Source organism: Equus caballus, chromosome 14 (genome assembly GCF_041296265.1).
Source record: "Equus caballus isolate H_3958 breed thoroughbred chromosome 14, TB-T2T, whole genome shotgun sequence".
In the NCBI taxonomy this organism is placed as follows: Eukaryota; Metazoa; Chordata; class Mammalia; order Perissodactyla; family Equidae; genus Equus; species Equus caballus.
In genome coordinates this window covers 101,612,013-101,637,211 of record NC_091697.1, presented here as the reverse complement: position 1 = coordinate 101,637,211, position 25,199 = coordinate 101,612,013, and the positions used below count along the sequence as shown (strand labels likewise).

The 25,199-nt window shown below is 39.6% G+C and overlaps 1 protein-coding gene across 1 annotated transcript in view; it reads left to right on the top strand.

Moving 5' to 3' along the window:
* The window catches only part of CMYA5 (cardiomyopathy associated 5), an 84,704-nt gene that overhangs the window by 6,331 nt on the left and 53,174 nt on the right, over nucleotides 1–25,199 (top strand). The window lies entirely within an intron of this gene.

Genomic DNA, 25,199 nt, shown 5'->3' with positions numbered 1-25,199 from the left:
CAAGTGAATGTCGGGTCATCCAGACTCCTGCAAGAAGCAGATATAGCTGGGATATTGAATCTGTTAGATTAGGTAGAATTTCGTTGGTTGTTGACCATTCATTTACCAGGGATTGACAATGCCCAGTGACTGTGGAAACACAGTAGCTTGGAGGGGACAGTGATAAGTACTGAGGGATTGTTCAATTAGGATGTCTGGGTCATCATTCCCACCTTCTGTGACTTGTCAGAAACCTCCCCTAGACTGACCCTTGAGCCAAATCATGGATGGAAGGGTAAGAATAGGCTTTGTTTTTTGTCCAGAGGAAAGTCCTCTGTGAAGGCAACTGGAGTGCATCCAGTTCCAGAATTCCACATCCTAATCCGATCAAGTCCGAGATATGTGGGAGGATGAATTGATGCTACTGTTCGGTCTACCAAACTCTAAATGCTCAAAGCCCTCTCATGGAGCCGTTACTATGTTTGCTTGGTTGAGTATACTTCTCTTTAAAAAAAGTCCACATGCTAAATGGAAATTTACGTTCACCACAAATTTCCTCTTAGTGGCTGATTTAACTAAGGCACTTAAAATTGGTGATCTGTAAATACAATTAATTTCCTCCTGTTATGACTTGTTAAATTAACATTTATTGAGTGGAGCATAGGGTGAGGATAGTGTGCTGAAGTTCCATAAAAGCCCACAAGAGAAAGTGAAGTAGAGACGTTTATCACTCACAGGTCTTGGAGGAAGTACGTGGCGTATCTCAAGGGGATACATGGGGAGGCCAAGGCAGAGTGCAGGCAGAGAGGCAGGACCTGGGACACACACCTTTATTAGGGTGCCTGGGTGGAGTGCTTTGAGGTTCCCAGGCTGTCTGCATCCGTCAATTCCAACCAAAATGAGTGGGGTTTTGGTAAGCTCCAAGGAGGCCTTACCTGAGGGAGACACAAGGGGAAGGTGCTGGAACGTGGGGGAGAGTGTTGATCCCCAGGACTGTTGGGGAAGTCACATCAGGTTCTTCCATCTGCTTGTGACTCTGTGGGCTGTTATCTAGAGCGTGTGCTGGCAGGAGGGGCTAGTATCAGTTTAAGCCCCCTGGGGGCCACTTGGTTAAAAAAAATGGATGCCAGGGCAGCAATAGCATGGAGTAGCTTAGCTAAACTCATGACACCTCCGATCTCAGAAATGTGTCTACTATGAGAAAGGAGGCTCATTCATTCAACGAATATTTATTGAGGACGGACTGTGTGTGAAGCAACGCAAACATGGAGTGAGGCAACCAAACAGCTTCTAATCTTTAGAGTTTAGTCTCTGGAGAGGGCAGACGTGACACAAATCATCTCACAAGTAACTAGTTGAAGACAATGCCTTGGTAAAATGAGTCGGCCTCGGGAAGCTGAGGTAGGGGTCCACTAGGACCCTGGTCCTTCAAGTCCCAGTTTTTGAAGCCTCCTTGCTCATTCCCCTGGGAGATTTCTGTCAGTCTCCGGTCTGTCTTGCTAGCACTTCTCTATCAGCCTACAGCAAAAGGTCTCACGGTCCTGTAGTTCAAGTCTGGCAGGAAAGCCTGGCTGCTGCTGACCCTTATTCTAGAAGACACCTTAGCATCATTTCCCTGACCCGCTGATGTTTCTGATGAGTGAATAGAGACCCAGAGAAGGGAAGAGAAACCAGCACTGACTCAAGGAATAGCTGGACCGTTCCAAGCAGTGTCACTTGTGATTTTGAGTTATTTTCACAGTAGCTCTATGATACAGGCATTGTTTTCATTTCCACTTTATGGAAGAAAATGTATGCTTAGCAGCACTGAGTAATTTAACCCGTATAGGACAGCTGGTAAGTGTGCCAGGGATTCCAGCCCTGGTCTAATGGCAGAGCCAGAGCTAGAAAACTCATGGGTTCAGTGCTTATCTCAAGATTTTATATATATACACAATATGCACATGTCTGGTCTTTATTAACAAATTTCTTTCTCTTTTTTTTGAGTGTAAATTTAGTTTTTAAAAATAATTACTTCAGTTTACTTCTAATTTTAAAAGCAAAGCATAGAAGACTCAGAAAATCTACATAGAAGACCCAAGAAAATCTACATAGTAGCTAATCCTGACGAGCACCTTAGCTATATTAAGTTTCCTAATGTGTACTAGGGAGAGTAGATCTTATGTTTAAAAATAGACATTAGGCAATCCAGTGAGACTGAATCCTCATAAGGTCAAACAGAGCAACACCAAAATAACTTCTGTGCACGCTCTATGGGATCATATGGTAAGTGCTCAATAGGTATTTACCATAATACCAATAAAAGTGACATCCTCTGCTTAAAAAACAGAATTTTATTGGATTTACCATGATGCACTTTGAATTTTCATATCTAGTATTTTTTTTTTTCAAGAGAGAATGTGCAGAAAAGAGTGAGACAACAGTGTTTGTTTCTTCTTAGGGTTTTGGGATCTCCAGGAAGGACTTCAGTAAATCCCCTCTTTGTCCGGCACCTTTCTGGCATAAAGCAGGTTACAGCGCAGAAACACCCGGTAGGATTGACAAGACCTGGGTTATCATCCTGGCTCTGCCACTTACTAGCTGTGTGCTTTGGAGCAGGATGCTTGACGTCTCTGCGTCTTTACCAAGCCTGCAAGGCCCTACCTGAGCTGCTTACCTCTCTCAGCTCGTCTCATCCCTTTCTGCTATGTTCGCTGCGTTTCAGCCACGCGGTCTTCTTTCTGAAACTCCAACATATTAACCCTGTTCCTGCACCCAGGTCTTGACACTGCTGTTTTCTCTCCCTAGTACACTTATTCCCCAGATCCACTCTGCAGGTTTCAGTGCAAACGTCACTTTCTTAGAGAGGGTTTCTCAACTGCCCTGCCTCACGGCTCTCTTCCAGGCTTTCACTATCACATTATCACCATTTCACATTGCCCCTCATAGCACCTATCCCTATCTGAGATGCTATCTTTTTGTTTATTTATTGTTTCTTGCCACCACTAGAGTGGAAGCTCCATGAGGGCAGGGGCCCTGCTTCTCTGCTGCATCTCCAGCAGCTAGAACACAGTGTCCTGCACACAGTAGGTGCCTAAGAAATGGTTGTTGAATGAATAAGTGGTTGGATCTTACGACAAAACATTTTGTCCCAGGATCTCAGGTTTCCTTCTCTGAGATCAACACTGCTCATATCATCACACTCCTAACAAGTCATCTTGTTCTTAGGAGCCAAAACGGGGTCCGGAGAATGAGAACGGAGTGGTAGTCTTTGAATTTGGCAAAATGCAAGTCAATAGAGAGAGATTAATGACATAGAAATGCAAGCCCCTTGGAGAGGGTTAATAGTGTAAACCTGTCAGCATCTGCCTTAGATTGGATTCCCTTTTGAACAAATCCCTTCAAATACAGGATGTAAGATACTGTCCTGGGACAAGAGGGCACCCACTTGGGTGCTTAGGAGAGAAGGGAGAGGGTACCACAGGCAGACAGTGCGATAGATGTACCTCAGTCTCTCCTGCTTAGAGGAGGAGCTAAGGATGTTACCCAGGAAACTGCAGAAAATGACTCTCTCCCAACCCTCGGCTCAGATTGCTCTGGGAGAGAGGATATTCTCATTTTCCTGACTCCTTAGAGAATCCAGGATACACAAGGCGGGCTGGGGGTGGGAGAAAGCACACACAGTTAGCAGTGTTGATAGAGGAGCTAAAATTGCCTGATAACCAAATGTGTAGTTAAATCGGCTGATAGAATTAGGACGCCTACTTTATTCGCAGACTTGACCCTTTGAAGGAAAATCCCAGCGGAGTCCCTGGATCCCAGCCTAGGTTGGCAGGGAGCTGCAGGGTGACCCAGCTTCTATGGCTGCAGGGCCAAGGCAGAGAGAGGGCTGCTGGCCTCAGAACATCAGCACCTTATCATCTGAATAACTCACAAGAATCGGTGGCCTACTTTATCTTGGAGAAAAATGACAAGAAACGGCAACCATTTCTTAGAGTTTTCTTTCTATTTCTCTCTGCTCCAGTTCCTACTTGCTGCTCAGCCTGCCGCAGTTTCCACTTGTCAATCCCATAAGTTCCCTTAGATGAGTCTGCATAGTTTAAGAGTTTAGAATCATGAATTCAGAAACTCAGGGTTTAGTAACAACACCGCCACTGAACACGTTTCCATTTGCCGGTAAAGCCTGTGTAAGTGATTTTCTCTAGATGAGGGGTGCTGCGTGTTCCCAGGGTCTATGTCAGTTAGAGTTTTGAGCTGCAACAGAAGCTAACTGTGCCTGATTTAAGCAGAAAATTGCTTTATTCAAAGGATATTGGTAGCTCATAGAATCCTGAGAAGTGTGGAAAAGTAGACTTAGGTAGCCAAGAACAACCCTTAAAACCATGCCTCAAAACTGATCTGATGAACTATACAGCTCAATTACAAAAAGACAAATAACCCAGTTTAAAAGTGAGCAAAGGATCTGAATAGACATTTCTGCAAAGAAGATATACAAATGTCCGATGAGCACATGAAAAGATGCTCAACATAATTAGCCGTCAGGGAAATGCAAATCAAAACCACAGTGAGATACCACTTCACACTTACTAGGGTGATTATAATCAAAAAGACAAAAATAACAAGTGTTGGTGAGGATGTGGAGAAATTAGAATCCTCATACACTGCTGGTGGGAATGTAAAATGGTGCAGCTCCGTTGGAAAACAGTCTGTCAGTTCCTCAAACAGATAAGCCTGGAGTTATCACATGACCCAGCAATTCCACTCCTATGCATATACGCAAGAGAAATGGGCATGTATGTCCACATAAAAACTTGTATACGTGTTCCTAGCAACATAATAGCCAAAAAGTGGAAACAACTGAAATGTCCATCAACTAATGAATGGATAAGGAAAATATGGCATATTCACACAATGAAATATCATTTGGCCATAAAAAAGAATGAAGTACTGATTCATGCTACAATACGGGTAAACCTTGAAAACAACACACTAAGTAAAAGCAGACAGACACAAAGGCCCACATAGTGTATATTTCCATTTATGTGAAATGTCCAGGATAGGCAAATCTAGAGAGACAGAAAGTAGATTAGTGGTTGCTTAGATCAGGGCAAGACTAGGGGGATGATGCTTAAGGAGTGTAGGGTTTGTTTTTGGGAAGATGAAAATGTTCTAAAATTAGTTGTGGTGATGGCCTCACAACTCTGAATATACTAAAAGCCAATGAATTGTACACTTTAAGTGGGCGAACTGTATGTGAATTATATCTCAATGAAGCTGTTTTTGAAAAGACGTTCTCTGGTGAGGAAATGGTTGCCATTATTACTGGGCACAAGATGTCACGATTTGTACTGTTGCCACTTCCATACCAGCAGCTCAATATTGCAACAGCTGTAACCTCTGCTACCACTGGAGAGAATGAAGAGCTCCACCATCTATTTCTTTCATCAGTAGCTCTTGAGTCAGTCTGGAATGGGTGTGAAGGTCAGCACTGGGAGAGCAGCTGGCATTGTCAGCACTACCTCCTCCAGGACCGCCAAGTGGGGAATTTACCAAATGGGAAGAGAGGTCAGATGTCCACTAGAAGAGCATGGGCCCTGGGCTAGGCTTTCTTCAGTTTGTTACCTGATCCTCAGAACATTTAATACATGATGCAGTAGATTTTGCCTTTTGTATGGATGTAAAAACACATTATTTAAACAGTGGAACAAATCAACTGGTTAATATTTCCATAAGGAATTTAACTGAAAATATAACACAGAGCAATGACCAAATAGAGCCATCTGAGGTTGAAGTACTTTTTCTCATTAAATATCAGCTAAATCTGACTATCACTGTTTGTTCTAGATTTGACTTTTCATTTTATGGTAAAAACAAACAAGTCTTTAATTTAGGTCTCAACATGACCTATCTTATACACTTGGGTATCTCTGCTTTAGGGTTTCAAAGCTCTATTGAAATTTCTTCACTATCTGTAATTAGAGAGTTCATTCCCTTCTAATCCTCCCCCCCCTTTTTTTTTTCGAGGAAGATTAACTGTGAGCTAATATCTGCTGCCAATCCTCCTATTTTTGCTGAGGAAGATTGGCCCTGAGCTAACATCTGTGGCCATCTTCCTCTATTTTTCAGGTGAGATGCCTGCCACAGCACGGCTTGATAAGCAGCAAGCCCCAGGCCACTGAAGCAGAGTGTGGGAACTTAACAGCTGTGTCTCTGGCCGGCCCTGCCTTCTAATCCTTTTATCTGTATACCTAGGTCAGTCCTCCTGTGAAGAATTGTGCTCCAACTCACAAGATGGCTACTATGTCCGTGGTCAAGGGGAGAAATGAGACTCAAGTAGTGTCAGATTCTCTTTTCTGAGATGTACAGTTGGACCAGCTCTCTCAGCATAACTTTGGGGATGGTTTTTCCCTGAATTCAGATTTAACATGATCACAGAAGTGGTGTTCTGGCACTAGAAAGATTTCATTTTACATTCCTATTCGTTTGGGGACTGTGTGTAATTTGTCTTTGGGACACATAGTACACACTCATAGATGTTTGAGTGACTGACAGAATAAGTAACGATTGGGTGACGCAGGGAAGAAGACTTAGAAAACTCATCAATTTTGCTTAGTTATGCTTTCCAGAGGTAATCATTGTTAAGGAGATGACTTCTGTCTTAATTAATTATGTCTTATTAGTAAATCAAAGTGGATTTATAGATCCACAAAGTTTGGACTTCACAAGGTTAATTCAACATTGGAAAGGAAAAGAAAGAGAACAAACATATGGAGCGTTTGTTATTTGCCAAGTATTGTATGAGGTATTTTACACATATCATTTCAACACAACTGCCATATGAAGTACGTATTAGTCTCCTGTTAACTGATGTTGACCTTCAAGCTCAGGAAAGGAAGGGGAAGTAATTTACCCAAGTGCACACTGATAGTGAAGTCAGGATTTAAACCCAGGTCTCTCTGAAGTGAACATGTTATTTCCACCATTACCCCATGCTATCTCTATCCCATGGGCTCAGGTATGTGGTATATACTTAGATAATGAGCCTTGGTTTCTGTCTCAAGAATCTTACTGTCAAGTAGAGACACATGGACAACACCAATTGTGATAGTGTGAAGTAGCGTAAAAAAGCACTGTGGGAGAGTTATCAGAGGAGTACTCCGTGAGCAGAGAAGTCCCGTAAATCTCAAGTATTGTATTTCATATCAGAGAGTGAGCCAGCTCAGTCACACTCTGATGATCTAAAAACAACTCTCCAGACAGGGCTCGCAGGGCCCGCAGTGTTGATAAGAGGTGGGTAAGAATGGAAGGCTCTTGTACAGGCCCCTGATAGGAAGGCAAATTAATAAACCTTCTGGGGGGAAGATTGGCAAAGTGTAAAAAGCCTTAAAAAATAAATTTGTTTTTGACTTTTATAAAATTCTACTTCCTAAGGTGTAATTCTAAGAAAACAAATGTGCAGAAAGAGGTGACTATAAAGATGTTTGTCATAACTTTTTCTTAAGAAAGATTGGCCCTAAACTAACATCTGTTGCCAATTTCTTCTTTTTGCTTGAGGAAGATTGCCCCTGAGCTCACATCTGTGCCAGTCTTCCTCTATTTTGTATGTGGGATGCCACCACAGCATGGCTTGATGAGTGGTGTGCAGGTCTGTGCCCAGGATCCGAACCCATGAACCCTCGGCTGCTGAAACAGTGAGTGAACTGAACCACTGTGCCGTCAGGCCAGCCAACCCCCACCTTTTTTTTTAGATTCTTCATTGCAGCTAATCTTTAAAACACTACCACTTGTCAAGTTTTGGTGTGGTATAAAGAAAAATAGCTCCTCTCTTTTCCAACCACACATCTGTGGGAGGCTAGATTTTCTTCATGTACTTGTCCAAACAGAGCATATGTACACTTTAAAGGCAGAAGCGGAAATGAGAATTCAGCTGTCTTTTGTTAAGCTAAACATTAAAAGTATTTGCAAAAATCTAAAGTATTCCTACTTTTCTCACTAAATGTTTTTGTTTGTTTATTTTGGAAAATGGAATTAGTTTTTATAAAATATGTTATTGATGTTGACATGTAATAAGTTACTTTATTTTTATTTTATTTTATTGTTTTAAAGATTGGCACCTGAGCTAACAACTGTTGCCAATCTTCTTTTTTTTTTTTTCCTGCTTTTTCTCCCCAAATCCCCCCCAGTACATAGTCGTATATTTTAGTTATGGGTCCTTCTAGTTGTGGCATATGGGATGCCACCTCAGCAAGGCCTGATGAGCAGTGCTGTGTCCGTGCCCAGGATCTGAACCGGTGAAACCCTGGGCCACTGAAGAAAAGCGCGTGAAATTAACCACTCAGCCATGGGGCTGGACCCCCTATTTTTAAATGAATTAATAAAAACTTTTAAAACTTCTGTTTTAATTGGTAGTACTATAAAAATCAATAGATACAACCCACATAGACAAAAGCTTTTTGAGGTCCTCAATCATTTTTAAGAGCACGATGTGGTTCTGAGACCAAAAAAATTGAGAATAGCTGCTGGAAAAGAATATTTAATAGCGTGGAAAAATGTTCAGAATATACTTTTAAATTAAAAACAGGTTATAAAACATACCATTTGTGTTTTTAAAAAAAAGGAGAAGAAAAGAGCACCTCTTCGGATAGAACAATGAAAGAAATACACCAGTATATTAAAAGTAGTCATTTTTGAGTGTTGGGATTGCTGATTATTTTAATGTTCTTTTTCTGTATGTGCTTTTCTACATATTCTACAGTGAAATTTACATTTGACAATTAGGAAAAAATCTTTATCTTTAAAGACAGTACCTAAAAATCTTGAATTTTCACCTAAATTCAACTGAGGAATGGGGAAAAAAGTATTAGCAAGGGTTGCTTATAATATGCTTTTTGAAACACTTTACTAGATCACATACATATGTGTATATGTATATATATATATATATATATTTTTTTTTTTTTTACTGGGTTTTTCTGTCTTTTTTGTGGGGGACGAATAAGAGAATATTATGGGAAATTCACCTTATCTTTTAGAACTGCTTTAAAGTCTTGTAAAAATGATTTGGGGGATGCAGAGTTTTACATTAAGCCTATTTATCCCAACATAGTCTCCCATAAAGTGAATTAAACTATTGAGTCTATTTTACTGACTTCAAATTTCGAGATTTTATAGGCAGAAACAAAAAGACTAGAACAAGCTACTGGCAAGTTATTTCTTAGTGTATCAACAGGAATTTTGTTTAATCTCTGTTTCTTTTTCCTTCCAGAATTTGAGACTTCCTTTTATGACGTTGGTTTCACTGTCTGCATTATGTTGTGGGTAAAAGGTTTCTTGTTTTTTACTAGCAGTGGGGACTGAGCCTGATGAGGGGACCATCAGCTGGGTCTTCTGGATGTTTCTCTCCTGGTAACTCTGGCTCTAGCCCAGAGCTGCTGCTGCTGTGCTTTCAACTTGGTGGGAACCAGGCACCCCTGCCACCAACCCAACATGACAGAATTTGACTAAAATGTCTTTAATTTTGTGTTTTTTTGAGGAAGATTAGCCCTGAGCTAACTACTGCCAGTCCTCCTCTTTTTTGCTGAGGAAGCCTGGCCCTGAGCTAACATCCATGCCCATCTTCCTCTACTTTATATGTGGGACGCCTGCCACAGCATGGCGTGCCAAGCAGTGCCATGTCTGCACCCGGGATTTGAGCCGGCGAACCCCGGGCCGCCAAGAAGCGGCATGTGCACACTTAACCACTGAGCCACCAGGCCAGCCCAGACTAAAATGTCTTAGCCACTAAAGGTGATGGAAAGGGTATAAGAATGCAAAATACCCAGACAATTGCTTGAAGAGTTAAAGAGGAGAGATGCAAAGTTTACTTATCAATGTTGTTTTTATTACCAGACTTTGAAAATTGTGTTCTTGAGAGATGAATCTTTCAGGTTGCAATTCTCCTCCAGTTTTAAGGCCACATTGGAGAGAGAAATAAACTGCATTCAGAAAAAGTTTCTGCACACAGCCTTTATAGATCATTGGTTTGAGAATAAAGAAAAAATGAAGATTGGGAAATTTTATAAACATTTTGTGTATGCACAAAAGAACACACTTTCTAATACTGCACCTGCAGAAACCACATAATTAACGGTGTTAATGAGTAATCATCGAGAGCTATCTAGCAGAAAATGTCTGAGGATTTGTCGGTAACTGTAACATCATGATTAATTTTCCTTGATGGATTATTGGCAGCATTAGTTTGGAGACTAGCTCAAAAGTCCAGGGAGAAGCATTTGGAAATTAAAGAGAAGGCGTGTGGTTGTTGCTTAATCAGAATTTCCCAGTCTGACTCCTCTCCCGCTTCCTTCCGTCTAGCGCTCCTTCCCAAAACGCAGCACAGAAGATTCCCCAGGATGTTCTCTCTCTGTAGCTGGAGGGCACCCGCAGTGTGCTCCAGTGGTATCTCTGTGGCGTTGCCCCAAACAGGCCCAGGAGAGCTAACCATTGTCCCCCAAGCCTCTCTCCTGGGACAGGCAGAAGGTCCTCCCTCTGGAAGCTCCAGGGCTGGGCGGTTTTCATCTGTCCCTGCTCATCTCAGCAGCATCTGCTGGAGAGAGGTCTTGGGGTGTTTTATTATTATCATTTCCTTTAAATAATGACAGAAAAAAGAAAAATGTCTCCATATACTAGGCATATGGTCAAACCCTCATTCCACCAAATAGAGGAGCTGGATTTTATTTTTAAATGTATTATTGTTATTTTTATGGCCACAGTTTAAGGGCTGTTTCTCTGGTGCAAACTTAAGAAAAATTGCTGGAGGGTCACTAAGGAAATGAAGAAACCTGATCAGGTTTCTCCTACTTTTTGGACTAATTAGCCCTCATCCTCCACGCTTTTATAGAATGATAATTGTAGTAAAAAAAAAAAAAAGTCAGTGGAACAGCAGGGGAGAAGTCTACCCTGACTCACTGATTTATTTTAAGAAGATCCCAGCCTGACACATTCTATTAAGACGAAGTGTTCTGTCTCTTAGCAACCACCACTCAACCTTCACAGGAATTTGACAGCAGTGGCCGGTGGGGTATGGTTTCTGTTCTGCACTAATACTCAGTAGCTGTTGAAGAACTCCAGTGCTAAAGAGCTAAGCGTGTGTTTAACTCCTCAGCTGGGAATCCCAGAACACCAGTGTTCCTATCCTCCATAGTTTTCCACTTATATCCTCAGCCAGGATTAGTGTTGCCTGTGGTTGGTTGACTGTCTGGTTTTCTTCTCACTCTTGGGTCTACCTATACCAGTGGTTCTCAACTGTATAATTCTAAAGAGATTTTTGCTTGTGACAACTGAGGGTGGGGGGTGTGGGGGTACAATTGGCATCCAGTGGATAGAGGCCAGGGGTGATACTAAACATCCTCGGCTCACAGGACAGCCCCTCACAACAAAGAATTTATGGAACCCAAAATGTCAATAGTGCCATGGAGGAACTCTCACCATTGAGGAGCTCCCAAGACCACAAATAATTGACCCGCTCACGTTTTGGTCTGAAGTAGGCGCTAAGTTATGAACCAACCCTGTGACACTGTAGTTCATTTATTTTGGTTCTCTAGATCTGTCATCATTTTTTGCCCATAGTTTTCCATAATAGTGGAGAATTTAGTGCTTGAGTTTTTGTACTTCTTTGGGTGGATTCAGACATCTGTCTGCAGTTTATTTAATTGAGTCATAGCCCCCAGGTCATGGTCAGGCCCTAAATGGATAGATATTCCCTAAGGATTTATAGATTGATTGCCCATTTAAAAACCCAAATTATTCTTTTTAAATCTGAGCAGATAAACAGTTCCTGTAATTCCAGAGTTCTGATGGGTTGTGTGACACCTTTACCAGCTATTAGGCAGACGTTCTCTACTTGAAGTAAATGGAGAAGTTTGTGCACGTGGCCCACATGGAATACTTTGGTTGGGGAGGGATGAGAGTAGGAGAGAAGGAATCTAGTCACTATTTTGCACTGATTTTGTACTTTCAAATGGATCACTTCTTTGTCTAGTCCTGGTTGTATGGTCATGCATGTCTTAGTCACTCAATGACTCAAGCTATGTCAGCGGTTAATAACAAATATATGTGTAGCCCATCATTAACTAATTATCAGGACTGTTGAAAGCCCTGGGGTTTTCCAATCTGCTTGGAGGTTACAGTAGCATTTGGAAGCATCTGCATAATACTGACACATATGCCACTGGGTCTTTCGATCTTCAAGAAGATTAAAAACTTTTTCGAAGGTGCCCCAAAGCACACCCAGACATACCATATGGTTTCACACCTCACTCCTTTTGGACACGTTGCTCCTTTTACCTGAATTGCTGCCAACCACCCCCCAACCTGGCCCTCCTGAAAAATTCATTTTTATCTTGCAAAACCTTACCTCGGCCTTTTATTCTCTGTGATTATATTCCAGATTCTTCCTCTCACACGTGCATTTACACAGCCTGCACAAATCCACTCCACAGTTAAAAAATTTCCTTCTCTGTACATGCACGTCTGATGCCTTTTGCACATCCTGTAATCACATGGGTCACACTGTATTATAATGATCTGTTTGCAGCTATAGCTCTGTGCTGGCCTCTAAGTTCCTGGGAGGCAGGCACTGTGCTATTCCTCTTAGTGTTACCATTACTTTGCACATTATGAGTCCTTGTTGGAATTTAAGAACAGAATTTCTATTATTTATTGTGCCAGGCTCAGTTTTTGTCTTATTTTTTAATTTGCAAAATGTTATTGATTAACTGAGTTTTCTCTGGTTATGGGACTGGAATAGGGGTTGTGGTAGTTAAGGGAGATTTTGCTTATCAATGTTAGATTAATTTTTTACAACAAGAATGCTTTCATTTACTTGTGTAATCAAAATTAAAATTCTATGGCATATGTGTTAGTACTTTTTAGATGCTTCCAAAAGTGTATATATATATATATATATATATATATATGTATGTATGTATATAACAACTATGTATAACAAAAAAAGTGTTTTCTCTGCCCAGGAGCACAGGTGTGTAATGTTGGATGAGACGTTTAATGATGACTGAGAGGTGAGTTAGGGTTTGTATTAGGTGAGAAAACATGAGGCTGCTGCAACAAACCAAATCTCAGGGACTTAGGATAATCCAAGTTTCTCTCGAGCTCTCTTAAAAGTCCAATGCAGGCATTCCTGGTTGGGCAGCAATCCTCCAAGCAGTGACTCGGGGACAGAGGCACCTTACCTGTTGTGGCTCCACCCTCTTCAGTATGTGGCATTTACAGTTGCCGTGCTTCAAGCTGTGCATGGGAAAAAGTACAGAGAGGACCACGTTGGGGAGCTTGTAATGATCTACGCCTAGAGATGGACTACATTACTAGTGCTCACTTCCGTCTGCTAGAATGCCATCACTTGGCTGCCATCTGGCCACGCCTAACTCAAGGGAGGCTGGGAAAAGTGGATGACCTGTAAGCCCAGAAAGAAGAGAAATAAGCATGGTATTAAGCTTGCCATCTCTAATAGCAAGCAAAGGAACGACTCTCTCTATACCAAAGAGAAAGTGGAATCTCTTAGAAGAACTTTAAAGAGCTCACACTCACAGAATGAACGGTAGATGGGAGAAGCAGGCAGGAACTGGGGGAGTGCTGTGTGGGGCCCAGGGACCGAGAAGGACTGATTATCTGGCCTGGAGGCCATGGGTTTTCAGCCTTCCAGTCACTCTGCTTAAGATCCAAATCCCTGATTGGGGTAGGGCAGAAGGGTACATGGGCTCCAACCAGCTTAGCCTGAGTAGCTGCCCATCTCTGAGCTACTAGAATATGGCAGGGAGGACAGTTTCGTGGATAACCATCTCTTTCAGGGTAAAATCCAAAGCCTTCCTCTGGCCTATAAGCCAAAGTGCACTGGCTCCCAGTGGCCCTTCTCACCTCATCTCCTATCTCTCTCTCTCCCTCGCTCTGCTCCGGTACATTCCCATATTTCTGTTTGTGTTTGCTAAGCAGTCTCATCGCAGCAACTTTAATACTGTTGTTTACTCTGCTCTTTCTCCTAATATTTGCAAGCTCACTCTCTCACTCCCTCAATGCCCAAATGTCTATTTAATTGAGAGGTCTTCCTGGGCCACCCTGTATAAGATAGCCTCCCAACTCATAACCATAGCCCTCCATCCCATATACCCTATTTGGTTTTCGTCATAGCACTTATCGCCACCTAATGTTTCTTCGTTTGCTTTGTTTCTTCTCTGTCTTTCCCTTACTACAATTTAAGCAACGTGAGCACAGGGACTTTGTTCTGTTTGCATACTGAAAACCAGACCGTGGGTCAGAGCAAGTGTCAGAGCAAGCGCTGGAATTCAGGTTTCCTCCCATCTGCTCGCAGAGGGTAGCAGAATCAGCCTTGGAGCTGGCATGGCCCTAGGCTAACATAACCTGAGGCCTTTAAGAATGCCAACTTTTATCTTTTTGCATAATCTGACTCAAATTGTCAACCCTTATTCTTTCCAGATCATGGACATTTTTTGCCATGGATATAATATTATTTATCACTAACCATGGGTAATGCACTTTTAAAATTGGTCTATGTTGCTTAGAAATCATCATGTCAACCATTGCAGTTCTGTATTCTGAAAGCTCGTGCAGACAAAGACGTGCTCACGCCTGTGTGCTTGTGAAGGAGACCCATGTGTGATCAGGGCATTGCTGAGTTCTGCCTGGTGAATTTCTCTTGGTCTGACTGGTCCACATACCAGTTTATGGTGGATACTCACAAGTGCGTGGGTTAGCTATTGTATCTGTTCTTGCTGTCAATTGATGTCCTTTAGGCTTTACCAACTGAGATGCATGTGGTCATTTACTTATATTGGGCTTTGGCAAGTAGAATTATTACATAACACCCTCTTTCCCCTCCCTAAGTTCTGGAACAAACAAATAGATAGATAAGCAAATGGATAGATAAATCAAAGGAATGGCAGATAGAGATCAAAACGTCAACTTTATTACTGATAAAGCTGATGATATCAGAGAATGTGGCTTGGGTATAGGACAACAATGTACTTCCTACTACCAAATCTCAGAAATAGACAGATTTATATACCCAGTCACAGGCTCTCTGAAGACCTACAAGCCTTTCCACATGAGGACCTGTTCTGTATACTTAGCACAAGGAACAGAGTAAAATGGGGAGGAATCATAGAGGGAAGCCAGCCCAGGAAGGAGTGTTACACTAATAGATGCCCCTCCACGTGGAAAGAAACACCTGGAATGAGAAATTGGTGTTCCAACTAATAATCTTAAATAAATTGCTATCATATATTTTAAGAGATTTTGCAGATAAAAAACTCCTTTAAAAAAGCTAAAAAGATATGAGTCTTTATATTGCATAATTTATTCATACACCCTTATATAGATAAAGCAGGAAAATATTCACACACAGCTGAGTGTTCTCAAGCCAGGCTGGGAGAATGTTGATTGTGTTGTGTCTAGTGATGATCTCGTACAAGCGAAGGTTTAGGCAAGCACCTAATTTGCTTCACTGTGATGCTGCCTCCAGTAGCAACATCCAATACAGCCTAGATTTCAGAAGAATAAAATAAGGGGAAATTATATTTCTACCATGAATCGAGAACTCAGATCAAATTGCCTAACTTGAAGTGAACTGTAAATATCTTTTAGAAAGTTTGCACCAAATGATTATCTTGCTGTAAAAAAATCATGCCCAACATAGTGCCTACTACATAACTGGAGCTCAGGAAATACTTGTTGAAATGAATCTTGCCTTTTGCCTTCAATTTGAAATAAGTTGAAAGTTAATGATGATCAAAGTCTTATGGTTTCTAAATTCATCTGAAACAGAAATTTCATGGGTGTAAACGCTAATGAATGGAAACTAGAAATGTACAGGAAGAGTAATATAAATTCTTTTAACTACTTTCCACAAAACTTAATTGGCTAGAGTAATCAAAGCTCCCATTTTCTTTGTAAAACAGACCAATGCCCAAAGCAAGCTAGCCACTCCTTGTAGCAGGCTACTGTCGAATGATGCTCATCATTTTGAGTTGCATTTTTACTAAGGGTCTGCTGTGACTATTCCCAAACTTTTTTATACTACTTGCACTTGTTATTGTTATTATGTGATTTAATTAAATATTACTGAAGCTGAGGAAATATGAGCGTAAAAGTAAAAGAGTTGTTCCTCTGAAAACGAAGGTGAATGTTTTAGAAAGACTTCGTAAGAGCAGAGCCCTTAAAAGAACCACTAAAAGACATGATCCTGCTCACAGGGTAGTTTACAGCCTTGTAGAATAGCTATGATATATGTAAAAATAACCAATGTAGGGTGGCAAATGCCACAGGAAAAAATTACATTAAGATTCCAGAAGTTCAGAGGAAAAAAATTCCTTTTGGTTTACAGAATCAGTGATGGCTGCGTGGCGAAGTTGAGATAGGCGCTGGTCTCTGAAGGGTGTAAAGTTAGGATGTAAAGAGATGATTCACTCCAAGTGAGGAGAAGGATGCAAGCACAGGCATGAGAAGTAAGGCCAGTGTTTGGCTGGAGCACAGGGCTCATGGAGGGGAAGGATGGAAGGTAAAGCTAGAAGATAACTGGGTTTCAAATAGTAGAGTGCCCTAGTCTCCAGGCTTATAAAATGTCTGGTCGTTGTGAAAATAAGATGCTTGTTCTTCTCCTCCACAATGAACTTGAGTGGTCTTTAGATTCCTACAAAACGAACACTTTATATTAGGGCATGATAACGTTGTATAATCATTTTTTCATTCATGGTTTCATGGGTTTTTTTCTTAATTTCCTAGTAGCTTATAAGCTCCTTTTAACCTTAAGCTGTTTTATATTACTTTTGTTCAGCAATGCATATGATTACTTTTCTGCTAAGAATGTGAGTATGCAATTAATTCCTGGTGAAATATTAATTGTAGAATTAGTGATTATGTTTTTAAGAAATATTGGTTCATTTTTTTAAGGCCCACATAAAATACTAACAATTTGTATTAAAAGATCACAAGCTTGCTTGGCATTTTATGCTTTAAAAACGTGTTTTTCAAAGTTTGCCATATAATCAAGATCATATGTGACTTCATTGCTCTTTAACATCAGTTGATACTTAATGCACTTGAACAGATTTAGCTGGAAAAAATCCTACCCATTACCTTCTTTTGTTTGATACACTTCCTGTTAGTGCACTGTGATTGCTTGAGAGGAGATTAAGGCATCATGAAAATCTAAGGTATTTTCATAGTTATAGACTTATAACGAACTTTAATGTCACTTCAACTGCTGGTCAGAGGAAAGGACTACCAGTTCCTAGAATACAAATTTTGAACCCAATAGAAACAAAATAAGTAGTTACAGATCTTAGCCTTCAGATAAGAATAGTTTGAGGACCTGTTTCACTTCTTCAGAAGTGTAGTTTTTTTCTTTAAGTAAAAAATGAGAGTATCAGTTCCAAACAAAGATGATGCTTAAATAAGGGAAATTGTTGTTTTGGTAGCTTCACTTTGATGGCTAGCCATTTTCCTCTTTAAAAATTTTGATTTGGGTATATACGTATTTCCTTTCTTTTGTTTCCTCACTTATAAAATGAGGAATATTATAAAACCTCAAGTCTCTTTCCGTTCATGATTAGTAATTTAATTTAAAGTAAGTTACTAGTCTTTGTTTCAGCTAAAGTAAAATGAAGAGAGAGAGAGTGTATCTAGGGAGGTTGATCGCTGCTTAAACAAGAAAAACAGGGATTTTTTGACATGTTCATATTCCAGGACCTTAGCCTTTATTTTGGAACTTCAGAAGTTAAATTTTTTTCAGCACCTTTAATGAAATTCATCTCTTCAGAACTGATTTATACTAATACAACTCACACAAAAATGAATTTAGGGGCCGGCCCCGTGGCATAGTGGTTAAGTTCACACGCTCCGCTCTGGTGACCCAGGGTTCACAGGTTCAGATCCTGGATGCAGACCTACACACTGCTCATCAAGCCATGCTGTGGCGGCATCCCACATACAAAATAGAGGAAGATGGGCATAGATGTTAGCTCAGGGCCAATCTTCCTCAAGCAAAAAGAGGAAGATTGGTGACAGATGTTAGCTTAGGGGCAATCTTCCTCAGCAAATAAACAAATAATTAATTAATTAAAATTAGAAAATATAATGTGAATTCAACAGTGGAGCATAAGAATATTACCAGCAAGCATACCAGAACATCATTCAGGGGTTAATGCATTCCTGCCTCACTATACAAAGGTCCATGGACATACACATTACTATGTCACACAACGCAAATATAAATTAGGGTTTATTGGTGGAAATTTAGAAATGGAGAAGTAGCAGAGCACACAAATCCTTCACGCTCCCACAAAAAGTCATACTTCTTCAAGGCATAGATGGACTTCTATAAGGGAAGGGCTCCTGGAGGGGGGCGGTGCTTATGTAATGCTTAACTTATTTATGGGGAGAGGAGGACATGGAAACAAAAGACAGGATTGAGTACCTTGTTAGAGAACTGGAATCAATTATAAGAAAGGGAATTCTAGAACTGGAAAATACAATACCAAAAGATAACACATTTGATGATTTTAGTAGCAGATTAGACACAGTTGGAGATAGAATTAGTGCACTGATAATAGATTGGAAGGAACATCCAAATGAAGCACAGAGGAAACCGTGAGAAGTTCTAACTTCTGAAAATTGGAATCTCAGAAGAAGAGAAGAGCAACAAGGGACAGAAGCAATATTTGAACAAAGTGTGGTTGAGAATTTTTCAAAAATGATGAAAGAAATCAATGTACAGATTCAAGAAGCTGTACAAACTCTAAGCAGGATAAGATTCCTAAGCACATGATAGTAAAACTTTTGAATACTAAAGATAAAAACAAGATCCTAAAAACAGCTGGGCAGTGTTGGGAGGAAAATCCAGATTACCTTCAGAAAAACAACCTCACATTAACAGGTGATTTATCGGTGAAAGAACGAAGATAGAAGACATTGGAGTGATATTTTAAAAGTGTTGAGAGAAAATACCTGCCAATCTAGAATTTTTTACCCTGAAAAAATGTTCTTCAAGAATGGAGATGTAAAAAGACTTTTTAATTAAAAAGTAGGGAGAATTTGTCATGGGCAGACTTATAGTAAAGGAAATCCTAAAGGGAATTAATTCTTCAGGGAGGAGGAAAGTGGTTCTGGGGAATGTTGGAGATGCGGGAAGGAATGAAACACAATAGAAAGATTCAGTACCCAGGTAAATCTAAATGAATACTGACAGTTTAAGACAATAATAAAATTATGTCTATGAGATTTTAAAAACATTTATAGAATTAAAATATACAGTTACCATAGCATGTAAGTTGAAATTAAAGTGACTTTTGTTTCTTATGTTGTCTCAGAAGAAATAAAAATACCAATTTTTGCCAGACATTAATGAATCAAGGATGCATGTTGTAATCAGGGTAATCACTAAAAGAATAGTAAGGGGGCCAGCCCCATGGCCAAGTGGTTAAAGTTCTACCTACTCTGCTTTGGTGGCCCAGGGTTCACGGGTTTGGATCCCAGGTGCAGACCTGCTCCACTCATCAGCCATGCTGTGGAGGCATCCCACATACAGAGGAAGATTGGCATAGATGTTAGCTCAGGGTGAATCTTCCTCACCAAAAAAAAAAAAAAAAAAGAATAGTAAAATACAACTATCAAGCTCTAGAGAGGGAAAGTGGAATAATAATAAATATTCAATCCAGAATAGGGCAAGAAAGGAGAGAAAAAGTAGCATAGAATAGGTAGTACAAATAGAAAGCAAATAATAAGAGAGAAGATTTAACCCCAAATATATGATAATTATTTTATATATATTTATATAAGTTATATATAAATTATATTATATAATATATAAGTTTTTATATATCATATATTAAATTTATTATTAATAAGCTTGATAAGTTATATTGTTTATTATTGTTTTAAACTTATATGTTTTTATATAATATATATTAAATTTAAATGGACTAATTGCTCCATTTAAATAGTCAGAATTGATTTAAAAAATCTTTGTGCTGCTTATAAGAGACAGAGCTAAAATATGAGGATACAGAAAAGCTAAAAGTAAAAATGCAAAAAGATATATCAAGCAAACAACCAAAAACAAGCTGGTATAGTTTTATTAATATCAAAGCAAAGCTTTATTAGTATCAAAGTGTACTTAGGCAAAAATAATTTTGTATAGATAAAAGGCTCATTTAATTATGGTTAAAAGTTAAGGGGCTGGCCTGGCGGTGCAGTGGTTGTTCACATGTTCTGCTTCTTGGTGGCCCGGGGTTCGCAAGTTCGGATCCTGGGTGCAGACATGGCACTGCTTGGCAAAAGCCATGCTGTGGTAGGTGTCCCACATATAAAGTAGAGGAAGATGGGCACAGATGTTAGCTCAGGGCCAGTCTTCCTCAGCAAAAAGAGGATTGGCAGTAGTTAGCTCAGGGCTAATCTTCCTCAAAAAAAAAAAAAAAAAAGTTAAATTTTCCAGAAAGATATAACTATTCTAAATTTACTTGGACCTAATAACATAGATTCCAAATATATAAATCAAATATAATAGAACTACAAAGAGAGACATATTCATAATTATAACATGAAATTTTAACAGATCTCTCTCAGTATCTGATGGAACAAGCAGTTAAAAAAATATCACTAAAGATAAAGAAGATTTGAATAATACAACTAATAGTCTGACTTACTTGACACACACAGAACACTGCTGAAAAACTGCAGGACACATGTTCTTTTCAAAAACACATAAATTTTCAAAAAAGAAAACTTAGCCATATAGCCATAAAACAAGTCTCAACAAATTTCAAAATATAACATAAAATAAATTCTCTGGTCTCAATGCAATTAAAGTAGAAAGCACTAACAAAAAGATGACTAGGAAATTGCCATGTATTTTGAAATTGAGAAATACATTTTAAAATAATCTCTGGGTCAGATAAGAAATCACAATGGAAGTTCAAAAATATTTTGAGATTAATAATAATGAAAATACTGTATACGAACTTCTGTGTGATACATCTAAATCTCTGCTTAAAGAGAAATGCATAGCCTTAAACTCAAGTATTAGGAGAGGAGAAAGGTGGAAATTAATGATGTAAGAATGTATCTCAAGAAGGTAGAAAAATAATTGCAAATTAAACTCAAAGTTGAAGAAAGGAAATAATAAAAAGCAGATATTTATGAGATAGGAAACATCAATAAAGCCAAACTTCATTTGAAACGAATAGCAAATGATAACCTCTGGAAATACTTATAAAGAAAAAAAGGAGAAGACACAAATAATATCAGGAATGAAAAAATGGATAAAATTTTAGATCTTACAAAAATGTAAAAGATCCTGAAAGGATATTATGAACAAATTTAATTCAATGATTTTTTAAAAATTTAGGTTAAATAGGTCAATTCTTAGAAAAACACAACATACCAAAACTGACACAAAAAGAAATTGAGATTCCAAGTAGTTGCATAACTATGAAATAAATTAAATTGCTGATTAAAAACCTGAGCACAAAGAAGACTCCAGATCCAGATGACTTCACCGATGAAGTCTATTAAACATTCAAGGCAGAAATGATAGTCTTCCACAAATTCTTCCAGAGATAGGGAGGGAGAGAACGCTTCCCAATTTGTTCTTTGAGGCAGCACAATCTTGATACGAAAACCTGACAAGCACATTTTCAGAAAGGAGATTACAGGCCAATTATTCATGAATACAAGAGCAAAATTCCTAAACAAAGTATTAGTTAACAAAATCCATTATATTAAAAGCATAATTTATCAGAACCACATGGAAGTCATATCAGGAGTTCAAAGTTGGTTTGACATCTGGAAGTCATTGTAATTGACCACATTAGCAGAATAAAGGGTATGACCATCTCCATGGTTGTGTAAAAATTGATAAATGAAATTTTAACATTCATTCATTATTAAAAAACCTCTTAGCAAATAGAAATAGAAGAAAACTTCCTTAATCAGATAAAGATTATCCTCAAAAGGAAGCAGAAGTGTTTGGCACTCAGCTCTGATATCAGTCTATTCTTTCTTTGATCTAACTCAGACCTGCTGAACCTTCTCCTTGCCCAACTCTGAAAGTGGAAAGAAGTGAACTATCCGGGTCATCAAGCTGTGTTTCTCCTCACTCCCATAGATATATCTACATGGAAAGCACAGTAATAATCAGAAGGTTACTCTGTGAGAATCAAAGGAGAATGAATGAGATGATGTTCATAGCCAATATCCATTAACTATGAAAAGCTGATGTATACATCTTTGCGTAGATGAGAATACTTGTGTTCCTGGGTAAGAAATACATTTCTGAACTGTCTGGGGACCATTTCTCTTCTCAAAAGGGATTATTTCTTTAGACTGTTTCTGTTTAGAGGGATCGTTTCTGTTTAGGGCTTGTTTCTTTAGACTGTTTCTTTAGACTTTTTCTTTAGGGTGTAATGTGAATACTTAGGCTATGGTTTTACACATGCTAATATAGTCATCTCTGATTCCTTTTGGCTATGTCACTCTTCTGTTCCTTTGCTTCTCTCTGATAATCCAGACATCCCAAAATACTTTGGGTTTCTCAGTGAGCCAGGCTGATTTATTCATATATACATTTTGCATATCCTGTGGCATTTTCCTGGAATGACCTCCCCATCCTCACACCACCTCCGCTCCTCATCCATTTGTCAAACTTGTATTTCTTCCTCAAAATCCAACTCAAGGATCTTCCCTCTGTGAAGTTTTCCCTTCTTTATGTTCTTGCTGTATCTTTCCCATCTTCTGTAATCGTACTTATCACACTATTAAAATGTTTGGTTCTGTCTGCCTATTAGAATTTGAATTTCTTGAGAGAAGATTCTTGGTCTTTATATTTGTATTCCTAGTATTTAAACTCAGTGAAAGTTTATTAAATGGAGAAATAAATGAGCGAAGCAGTAAGCAAACGATGGAGTGACCCACCTCAGCAGGGCTCTATCTTTTTAGGGTCACCCTTTGGGCATTCTGCTAAGCTCTCGTGAACTCATCCTAGCTAGTAACGAAGACTTCTCTGGTTGAGTACATTGAATTTACAATCAATAATTAACTCTAAATTGAATTTATAATTGCTTTTGTAATATTACTATAATCGTGGGCATTCAAAATGCTGACTTCCAAAATGCAGGTCATAACCTTAATTTTTAATTTCATCCTGCTTCTGTTAAGTTAAACAGAAGGGAGAAGTGGTAGAAGAAATTGAAAATTCTGAGGAATAACTTTAATTAGGTATGTAAAAGAACCTGAAAAGACATTTTAAAATAAGATTCAGTCCAGAAGCAGGATAGGGTATTAATTCCTAATTAAGATCAGTAGTTTAATACCAAAGCGAATAGGTGAGAGCAGAGTTGCCGGGGAAATGGAGAAACTAGTTCTTCCCACTGCTTTCCAGCCCTTTTCCCTCATGGCATGTGTAGGAAGTGATATTATTTATGGCACTCTGGGGTGAATGGATGAGGCTGCTTGCTATTGAAGGCCAGTGGCCCATGGGTCCTCGCTGCCCCAGGCTCCACCTGGCTGAGGGAAGAGCTAAGATCAGATCTCAGCAATCCAGAAGCCCTCTGCAACGGACTGCTGGGGAAACTCTGAAGTTTAAGAAAGATGAGTAGGATGTACCTGCAAGGATTTTATGGTTTTGGCTCTCAGCTTAACCTAACAAACTAAGTTCAGAGTAAGCAAGAAAAGCAGGTACCATTTCAGTTTCCTAGCTGGATTTGTTTAGGCAATGATTTCCCACTCTGGCTGCATATTGGAGTCACCTGGAAGCTTTTAAAACGTAAAAACAGCAAAGCTCAGACCCTACCCTAGTACAATTAAATCAGAGTCTCTGTGGGGAGGGGTATGGGATGGCATCAGTATTTTTAAAAGTTCCCTACTGGTGATTCTAAAATGAGTCCAGAATTAAGAACCACTGATATAAGCATTAACTGATGATAAAAAAAATTATTAGTAAGGGACCTAAATTCTAACTATGTGTGTTTTTAAAAAGTGCCTTAATTTAATACTTACGCTTAGTGGCTTTCTGGCATAGACAGTTTTTTGGTTTTGTTTTTGTTGTTGGAGGAAAGGTATAAGGCAGTCAGTTGTTTGTATTTATTTCAATGTAGCCATGTTCTCAGAAGGGCTTAGCCCGTGGAGTTTTCATCTTAAACTCAATGTTTATGAAGTAATGGCAAGTAGCACTGCGAATTGGTCAGGAATGGTAGCTGCGGAGGCTTTAAACTAAGCCTTGAAGAGTAGACAGAGTTTAGATTCAGAAAAGGTGGAGTAAGGTGGGGGCTATGAATTTTAAATGGGGGAACAGTGTGGGCACAGGGGAGGAGGAGGGATAAGAAAATTCCAGAGAAGAGTGCTGCAGAGTCTGAGACAAGGGCCCCGCTGCAACTGAAGGGGCAGCCAAAGCCAGCCGTCTCTGCAGGGGATATGAGAGCAGTCCAAGGAGACCACTTTTCAAACACCACTAGCAGTTGAGAATTACCACGCGCAGGCTCCCTTGATCTTAGTCCAAGGAGTGCATGGAAGGCCTGATTACAGATAGTGTTTATTGAGCGCTAACTAGACGCCAGGCACTTTTCCTAAGAATTTCATGTGTATTAACTAATTTAATCCTCACAGCAACCCTGTGGGGTAGCTTCTATTATGATCCCTGGTTTACGGATGAGGAAAGTGCAGCACATAGGCTGATGGTTTTAGTGATGTCTCTATATTCAGGGGCCTGTTTTCCCTTCATGGCCCTGACTCAGAGTCCCCATGGTATATTTACTGGACAATGAATTATATAAAGTAGCAATGTGCCACGTCGGGGTAGGGTAGAAGTGGGTACTTTGAAATAAGGTCAGCTAGGGAGCAGAGAGCTAAGTATTCTGAACCTTTTTTTCTACAGGTATGAGGAATTTACCGAGATTTTTGAGCATGGAGAGGCATGATGAAAATTTTTGGTAAAGCTGGTCTGGAAAGATGGCAGGATGAGTTGAGGGTAGGGGAGGGTAGGAGGTAAATGTGATACCAGATGACCAGTTAGGAAGCTAATGAAATAATCCAGGGGTGATGTGATAAAAAAAACTAGGTCAGGAGGGTGGTAGTAGTAACAGGGCACAGATGCAAGAGCCATTATGAAGGTCCTGGGACTAGAGAGGCAGCCTAGTGACTGGGTGAGCCTCGGGTGGTCAGGGGGCAATTCTAATAAGGGA